Source organism: Petromyzon marinus, unplaced genomic scaffold (genome assembly GCF_048934315.1).
Source record: "Petromyzon marinus isolate PM22_M1 ecotype Great Lakes invasive population unplaced genomic scaffold, UKy_Petmar_22M1.pri1.0 PM_G_Scaffold_25, whole genome shotgun sequence".
Taxonomy (NCBI): Eukaryota; Metazoa; Chordata; class Hyperoartia; order Petromyzontiformes; family Petromyzontidae; genus Petromyzon; species Petromyzon marinus.
This window is the reverse complement of record NW_027422817.1, coordinates 128209-134686: the sequence shown is the minus strand read 5'-3', so window position 1 is coordinate 134686 and position 6478 is coordinate 128209.

Genomic DNA, 6478 nt, shown 5'->3' with positions numbered 1-6478 from the left:
GTGACATAACCACTGCACCACCACTCCCCACACAGTGACCTAACCACTCCACCATCACTCCCCACACTACTACACACAGTGACCTAACCACTGCACCACCACTCCCCACACTACTACACACAGTGACCTAACCACTGCACCACCACTCCCCACACTACTACACACAGTGACCTAACCACTGCACCACCACTCCCCACACAGTGACCTAACCACTGCACCACCACTCCCCCACACTACTACACAGTGAGCTAACCACTCCACCACCACTCCCCACACTACTACACACAGTGACCTAACCTACTACACCACCCTCCGCACACTACTACACAGTGACCTAACCACTGCACCACCACTCCCCACACCACTACACAGTGACCTAACCACTCCACCACCACTCTCCACACTACTACACACAGTGACCTAACCACTGCACCACCGCTCCCCACACTAACCACTGCACCACCACTCCCCACACAACTACACACAGTGACCTAACCACTGCACCACCACTCCCCATACCACTACACACAGTGACCTAACCACTGCACCACCACTCCCCACACTACTACACAGTGAGCTAACCACTCCACCACCACTCCCCACACAGTGACCTAACCACTGCACCACCACTCCCCACACTACTACACAGTGAGCTAACCACTCCACCACCACTCCCCACACTACTACACACAGTGACCTTACCACTACACACCACTCCGCACACTACTACACAGTGACCTAACCACTGCACCACCACTCCCCACACCACTACACAGTGACCTAACCACTCCACCACCACTCTCCACACTACTACACACAGTGACCTAACCACTGCACCACCGCTCCCCACACTAACCACTGCACCACCACTCCCCATACCACTACACACAGTGACCTAACCACTGCACCACCACTCCCCACACTACTACACAGTGAGCTAACCACTCCACCACCACTCCCCACACTACTACACACAGTGACCTAACCACTACACCACCACTCCGCACCACTACTACACAGTGACCTAACCACTGCACCACCACTCCCCCACACTACTACACACAGTGACCTAACCACTGCACCACCACTCCCCACACTACTACACACAGTGACCTAACCACTGCACCACCACTCCCCACACCAACCACTCCACCACCACTCCCCACACTACTACAGTGACCTAACCACTGCACCACCACTCCCACACCACTACACACAGTGACCTAACCACTGCACCACCACTCCCCACACTAACCACTGCACCACCACTCACAACGTCCACCGCAACTTGGTACCCGATTTATCGACCGACTCTGCTCACCGTAGTTACACGTGACGAGGTGGAGGAGGAGAGGCAGGACCAAGTGGAAGAGTAGGCCAAATGTGCAGAGTTTGCGCATCGCCATGAACCCCACACGGAGACAAAATCGATTGGGACGTTGGGGGGAAGGGGGCGGGGCGAATGGGGGCGGGGGGAAGGGGGGCGGGGGGAATGGGGGGGAAAGGGGGCGGGGGGAAGGAGGGCGGGGCGAATGGGGCGGGGGGAAGGGGGCGGGGCGAAGGGGGCGGGGCGAAGGGGTCATCGCCTTCACCTGCTCGCCGCGTGTATCCCTCCGCGCGGTGCAGCGCCCCCCACACCCCCCCTGCGGGAGAGGTGAAGCGGCTCTCGTCCCCCCCACGTGACCTCCGCGCACTTCCGCGCAGCCGGAAGAAGTAGAAATCAGCAGGAGACGAAGAAGTAATGAAAGAAGAAGAAGAAGAGAGATAAACAGACGGACAACAACAACAGCAGCAGCAGCAACAAGGCGCGAGTTCAGTGCAAGAGGAAGCTCGCGGATTTCCCTCCCTGGTGAAGAAAGGCGGCGAGGAGGATGGTGATGGGGGAGGATGGTGATGGGGGATGTGGTGATGGGGGTGATGGGGGAGGTGGTGATGGTGGTGATGGGGGGTGATGGGGGAGGTGGTGATGGGGAATGTGGTGATGGGGGAGGTGGTGATGGGGGAGGTGGTGATGGGGGAGGTGGTGATGGGTGAGGTGGTGATGGGTGAGGTGGTGATGGGTGAGGTGGTGATGGGGAATGTGGTGATGGGGGAGGTGGTGATGGGGGAGGATGGTGATGGGGGAGGTGGTGATGGGGGAGGTGGTGATGGGGGAGGTGGTGATGGGGGAGGTGGTGAATGGGTGAGGTGGTGATGGGGAATGTGGTGATGGGGGAGGTGGTGATGGGGGAGGATGGTGATGGGGGAGGTGGTGATGGGGGATGTGGTGATGGGGGAGGTGGTGATGGGGGAGGGTGGTGATGGGGGAGGGTAGGATGGAGGTGGTGATGGGGGAGGTGGTGATGGGGGAGGGTGGTGATGGGGGAGGTGGTGATGGGGGAGGTGGTGTGGGAGGGTGGTGATGGGTGAGGTGGTGATGGGTGAGGGTGGGATGGGGAGTGGTGGTGATGGGGAAGGTGGTGATGGGGGAGGTGGTGATGGGGGAGGGTGGTGATGGGGGAGGTGGTGATGGGGGAGGTGGTGATGGGGGAGGTGGTGATGGGGGAGGTGGTGATGGGTGAGGTGGTGATGGGGAAGTGGTGATGGGGGAGGTGGTGATGGGGGAGGATGGTGATGGGGGAGGTGGTGATGGGGAGAGTGGTGATGGGGGAGGGTGGTGATGGGGGAGGTGGTGATGGGGGAGGTAGTGATGGGGAGGTGGTGATGGGGGAGGGTGTGTGGGGTGGTGATGGGGGAGGTGGTGATGGGGGAGGTGGTGATGGGGGAGGATGGTGATGGGGGAGGTGGTGATGGGGGAGGGTGGTGATGGGGGAGGGTAGTGATGGGGGAGGTGGTGATGGGGGAGGATGGTGATGGGGGAGGGTGGTGCTGGGGGAGGGTAGTGATGGGGGAGGTGGTGATGGGGGAGGTGGTGATGGGGGAGGGTGGTGAAGGGGGAGGTGGGATGGGGGAGGTGGGTGATGGGGGAGGTGGTGATGGGGGAGGGTAGTGATGGGGGAGGTGGTGATGGGGGAGGTGGTGATGGGGGAGGGTGGTGATGGGGGAGGTGGGTGATGGGGGAGGTGGTGATGGGGGAGGTGGTGATGGGGGAGGTGGTGATGGCGAGGTTGGGGAAGGTGAGGGCGGTGATGGTGATGGGGGAGGTGATGGTGGTGAAGGGAGTTGCTGATGGGGGTGTGATGTAGTTGTGATGAGGAGGTGTTGTTGGGGTGATGGTGATTATGGAAGTTGTGATGTTAGTGGCTTCGGGAGTGCACCTAGCCTGGCACAAGTGCCACTTAGTGGCGAATGGCGGCTCTGTTGGTGATGGTGTTCAGGTTGGGTGGTGATGGTGATTCAGGTTGGGTGGTGATGGTGATTCAGGTTGGGTGGTGATGGTGATTCAGGTTGGGTGGTGATTCAGGTTGGTGGTGATGGTGATTCAGGTTGGGTGGTGATGGTTGATTCAGGTTGGGTGGTGATGGTGATTCAGGTTGGGTGTGATGGTTATTCAGGTTGGGTGGTGATGGTGATTCAGGTTGGGTGGTGATGGTGATTCAGGTTGGGTGGTGATGGTGATTCAGGTTGAGTGGTGATGGTGATTCAGGTTGGATGGTGATGGTGATTCAGGTTTGGTGGTGATGGTGATTCAGGTTGGGTGGTGATAGTGATTCAGGTTGGCTGGTGATGGTGATTCAGGTTGGGTGGTGATGGTGATTCAGGTTGGGTGGTGATGGTTATTCAGGTTGGGTGGTGATGGTGATTCAGGTTGGGTGGTGATGGTGATTCAGGTTGGGTGGTGATGGTGATTCAGGTTGAGTGGTGATGGTGATTCAGGTTGGATGGTGATTCAGGTTGGGTGGTGATGGTGATTCAGGTTGGCTAGTGATGGTGATTCAGGTTGGGTGGTGATGGTGATTCAGGTTGGGTGGTGATGGTGACTGTGGTAGAGTTGGCGGGAAGTTACGCGTGTTGTGATGGGAGCGGTGATGGAGGTGTCAATGGAAGTGATGTTTGGGGGGGGGGGGGTGATGGGGGAGGATGGTGATGGGGGAGGTGGTGATGGGGGAGGTGGCGTGATGGGGGAGGTGGTGATGGTGGGAGTGGTGATGCTGTGGGTAGTGTGATGATGATGGGGGTAGTAACAATATTTGGTTCTCTGGAGTCTGAGAGTTGATGCATGGAGTGAAGTTACCTACGGAGTTACTTTTGAGTGAAGTTACTATAGACAGTGTTGCTATGAGTGAAGTTACTACAGTCAGTGTTGCTATGAGTGAAGTTACTACAGTCAGTGTTGCTATGAGTGAAGTTACTACAGTCAGTGTGGCTATGAGTGAAGTTACTACAGTCAGTGTTGCTATGAGTGAAGTTACTACACTCAGTGTGGCTATGAGTCAAGTTACTACACTCAGTGTTGCTATGAGTGAAGTTACTACAGTCAGTGTTGCTATGAGTGAAGTTACTACAGTCAGTGTGGCTATGAGTCAAGTTACTACAGTCAGTGTTGCTATGAGTGAAGTTACTACACTCAGTGTTGCTATGAGAGAAGTTACTACAGTCAGTATTGGTATGAGTGAAGTTACTACACTCAGTGTTGCTATGAGTGAAGTTACTACAGTCAGTGTTGCTATGAGTGAAGTTACTACAGTCAGTGTTGCTATGAGTGAAGTTACTCCAGTCAGTGTTGCTATGAGTGAAGTTACTACAGTCAGTGTTGCTATGAGTCAAGTTACTACAGTCAGTGTTGCTATGAGTGAAGTTACTACAATCAGTGTTGCTATGAGTGAAGTTACTACAGTCAGTGTTGCTATGAGTCAAGTTACTACAGTCAGTGTTGCTATGAGTCAAGTTACTACAGTCAGTGTTGCTATGAGTGAAGTTACTACAATCAGTGTTGCTATGAGTGAAGTTACTACAGTCAGTGTTGCTATGAGTCAAGTTACTACAGTCAGTGTTGCTATGAGTGAAGTTACTACAGTCAGTGTTGCTATGAGTGAAGTTACTACAGTCAGTGTTGCTATGAGTGACGTTACTACAGTCAATGTTGCTATGAGTGAAGTTACTACAGTCAGTGTTGCTATGAGTGAAGTTACTACAGTCAGTGTTGCTATGAGTGAAGTTACTACAGTCAGTGTGGCTATGAGTGAAGTTACTACACTCAGTGTGGCTATGAGTGAAGTTACTACAGTCAGTGTTGCTATGAGTGAAGTTACTACAGTCAGTGTTGCTATGAGTGAAGTTACGACAGTCAGTGTTGCTATGAGTGAAGTTACTACAGTCAGTGTTGCTATGAGTGAAGTTACTACAGTCAGTGTTGCTATGAGTGAAGTTACTACAGTCAGTGTGGCTATGAGTGAAGTTACTACAGTCAGTGTTGCTATGAGTGAAGTTACTACAGTCAGTGTTGCTATGAGTGAAGTTACTACAGTCAGTGTTGCTATAAGTGAAGTTACTACAGTCAGTGTTGCTATGAGTGAAGTTACTACAGTCAGTGTGGCAATGAGTGAAGTTACTCCAGTCAGTGTTGCTATGAGTGAAGTTACTACAGTCAGTGTTGCTATGAGTCAAGTTACTACAGACAGTGTTGCTATGAGTGAAGTTACTACACTCAGTGTTGCTATGAGTGAAGTTACTACACTCAGTGTTGCTATGAGTGAAGTTACTACAGTCAGTATTGGTAGGAGTGGAATTACTCCAGACAGTGATGCTATGAGTGAAGTCGCTCCAGTCAGTGTTGGTAGGAGTGGAATTACTCCAGTTAGTGGTGCTATCAGCAGAGTTATTATTGTAATTGTTGAAGTTATTTGAGTACGATGGTGGTGAGATGTAAACTACCTCGCCTTGTATGTAGGAGGTTGTGGGTTCGATCCCGACCCTGACTGACGCCTTGTGTATATTTTGTTGCTCTCCCCATGGTCGCGTGGATTTTTCTCCGGGTCCTCCAGTTTCCCCCCCCCCCTCCATATTTAATTGGCGGCTTTTGAATGTGCACGCGAAGATAAGCCACTCCATTGGGCGATCACTTGTGGTCACGTCGCTGCTGAAAGAGACCTATATAGCTCGGTGGGGCCTTACGCTGTCAAAATAAATATAGATTATAGTTTTAATAGTTTACTTTATGGCCGGGAGGGATGACGTATGATGTTCGAGACTCACGAGGGAGTGGAGGGAGCGGTGTTAGCCTTTTGAGCGAACACGCCCAAGAAGACAACCACAGCCGAGGTGGGAACCGTGGCACGTGCGTCACTTCTGTGTACAGTACGCGTGTTGAAATTCTTTCGCACCCTACTTAGCCAACCCGTGCTAATCAGAGGTGCAGTGTTGATTCGATGGGTAGTGTCAGTCTGCGGGCAGTGTGTATGCATGTTCAACTTCTTTCGCACCCTACGTAGCTAACCCGTGCTAATCAGAGGTGCAGTGTTGATTCGATGGGTAGTGTCAGTCTGCGGGCAGTGTGTATGCATGTTCAACTTCTTTCGCACCCTACGTAGCCAACCCG